We start from the raw sequence: 3077 nt of genomic DNA, 5'->3' as shown, positions 1-3077 counted from the left end.
CAGCCGTTAAAAAAAACACTTGGAAAACAAACTCCCGCCGTCGAAACTCCTCAAATCAAGCTCTCATCCCCTAAAGAAATCTCCGCCATCATTAGAAAACTGAAAAACAATAAAGCACCTGGACAAGATAACATACATAACATCCTCATCAAAAATCTACCAAAAAAAGCAATAGTACGCTTAAACTACCTAATTAATGCCATCTTCACGCACTCCTATTTCCCTACCCTCTGGAAACTAGCCACAGTCATCCCCATCCCTAAACCAAACAAAAACCCTTCGCAACCCTCCAGTTACCGCCCAATCAGCCTCCTCCCCTGCCTCTCAAAAATCGCCGAAAGAATCATCCTCAACCGTCTCACTCCCATCCTAGAAAGCAACAACATAATCCCGTCAACCCAATTCGGATTTCGCCAAAAACATTCTACAATCCATCAGCTCGCAAGGGTCGTAAACGACCTCAAGACCCACATGGCAAAAAAAGAAACCGTGGCTCTCATCCTCCTCGACACCGAAAAAGCCTTCGACTCCGTATGGATCGAAGGACTGACACACCACCTCCTAACATACAACATCCCCTTACAAATAGTTAAACTTGTTCACTCCTTTCTCACCAATCGCCAAATTAAAGTCAAAGTCAACCAATCCACTTCAACCACACACCTTATACCCGCCGGTGTCCCACAGGGCTCCGTCCTTTCACCGACACTCTTCAACATATTCATAGCACACGCATTCACCAACCTGCCCAAAGAAGTACGCATCGCAGGATTCGCAGACGACATCGCGTTATACACAGCCAGCACATCCCCTAAAAAAGCCATCAACCGCATCCAAAACGCAGCCCACCTCATCATCAGCCGAACGACCAAATGGAAACTAAAAACAAACACCGAAAAAACTGAAGCCATCCTCATCACACACAAGAATAAAATCCCACAAACAATAAAAATACACAACACCCCGATAGACATACAAAAAACGGTCAAATACCTGGGAATCTTGATAGACTCCAGACTAACCTGGGCAAAGCACATCTCCGCATCCACCAACAAAGCAAATAGCATCCTAGCCCGATACTTTAATCTCCTAAAATCGTCCTCTCTCTCAATAAATCTGAAACTCCTCCTATACAAAACCCTCATACGCCCGGTACTCACATACGCTAGCCCAATATGGCACACAGCAGCACCCACCCACACACAAAAACTACAAGTCACACAAAACAAATGCCTGCGAGTAGCTGCCAACATCCCAAGACGCACACGCATCTCCGTTATACACAGCCTCCTAAACATACCCACACTCCAGGACCATATAATGAAAATAGTCACCACCTTTAACACAAGGCTCCCAATCCACCCAAACCCACACATGAAAAACATACAAACCAACCGCAAACCCACATGGGGCCGCCCCCACAGATCACCTACACACGCTTAACCCACAAGCTGGCTTGCTTGTTCCCAAACACTCACCAAGCAGCCGATAACAATGTAAATAGTATAAATAAGTAACAATGTAAAAATGTAAATATGTACCAAAAACAACCGTAATTATAAATACTAACCCACTAACCTAAAATAAGGGATCCAACTAACCAACCGTAACTAACGTACCCCCACCCCTCCTCACCCCCCATAGTAAATAAGACCAACCCTACCTCCCATGTATATAGGTTTTGTCACAATTTTCCCTAACCACCTACCTTAAACCACACCAATCAAAACAAGCATCGAAAGTTAACCCATGTATAAAGTAAAGCGTCAGATGTCCCCGGACAGGAAACGCAATTGTAAACACCAGATACATGGTAAAATATTGTATACTACATGTAACATTATCTAAGTTAATAAAGACATTTAAATGGTAAATGGTAAAAATCATACCACGCATAACTCACCGGTTCTCGTCCGATCACCGAAGTTAAGGTGCGTTGGGCGTGGATAGTACTTAGATGGGTGACCGCTTGGGAACTCCACGTGTTGTTGGCTTACACCTTTTTTTTTCTTGCCTCTTATTACATTTTTGTCCGTTCTGAGAATCATTTTCTCTGCGATTTCCTCTGTTTTCGGTATCGAAGGGCGAAAAGGTGCGGAAATACGCCCCTTTTGCATAAATTGTAAAAGTTACGAACATCCAGCATCCTATAGAGGTTGTCCGAAGATAAAAGAAATAAAACAAAAAATAACTGATAGAATTTTTATTTCGACTGATAGTAGCCGAGCCTAAATCTCATTGTTAGTCCAACGACATTAAGAAATCAGAGCCTACCGACTCTGTGGACACAATGCCCAAGAAGAAACCCACGAAGACTGGATCGGGATCTCGTTCTAGACGGACTGATGCTTTTCATCTGAAGAAGAATGATGATACCGACAAAGCTATTACAGCTGGCATCTTTGCGAGATTAGGGATAAGTGACCCCACAGCTGTCACAGCTCTTGAAATCCATAAGGAACGTCATCCAACGACCGTTCCCATCGCATTTCGCCAACAACACGAGCTAATCACGCGTACTTGGGATGCCATAGAGGCCATTGGGACGCGTCCATTCCAGGCCTTGAACGTGCATGGAAATAGGCAAATCTTTGCGAAGGCTATGCTGATCATCTCAGAAGCTAAACTTGCTTTCGCGCATAGGGCCCATATTGATAAACCTGATGAAGATCTTCTGGGACGATGGTATTATACAGCTGAAGAGCTGAAGGATATCAACAATATGGTGACTTCGCTACCCCTGCCCTTAGCCATGTATCTTAAGTGCATCGGCAACGTCAAGACGAGTGACGGTATCGTCACACCTGTGCTTGCCAAACATCAAGACGGCCAGTTGAGTGGTGTGCTAACGTATGCACCACGGCAGCTGCTTCCGCTGCTTCGGATTTTAAGGGTTAGAGTACCCCTGGCTGGAATGGTCTTCCAAGTCGCTCAAGAACTTGTTGACCTTCCAGGTATCGCCTGGGAAGAATTTGTTCCTCCATCGGTTGGTCAGATAGAATACTTAATGGAAATTGAAAAACGGCAGGAAGTTGCGGCGAACTCCAATTAGGCACGAAGGAGGAGTAGAAATGGAG

General features: G+C 44.7%; 1 non-coding gene across 1 annotated transcript; it reads left to right on the top strand.

The window, feature by feature from the left end:
* The first annotated feature begins 1875 nt into the window (after window positions 1-1875).
* Window positions 1876-1994, top strand: LOC143431999 (5S ribosomal RNA). Its single transcript, XR_013102845.1, has one exon. It is a non-coding gene; the product is annotated as a 5S ribosomal RNA (ribosomal RNA).
* Window positions 1995-3077: the final 1083 nt, after the last annotated feature.

This window comes from Xylocopa sonorina, unplaced genomic scaffold (genome assembly GCF_050948175.1).
Source record: "Xylocopa sonorina isolate GNS202 unplaced genomic scaffold, iyXylSono1_principal scaffold0014, whole genome shotgun sequence".
Classification (NCBI taxonomy): domain Eukaryota; kingdom Metazoa; phylum Arthropoda; class Insecta; order Hymenoptera; family Apidae; genus Xylocopa; species Xylocopa sonorina.
The sequence above is the reverse complement of the archived record's forward strand: the minus strand, read 5'-3'. Positions and strand labels throughout refer to the sequence as shown.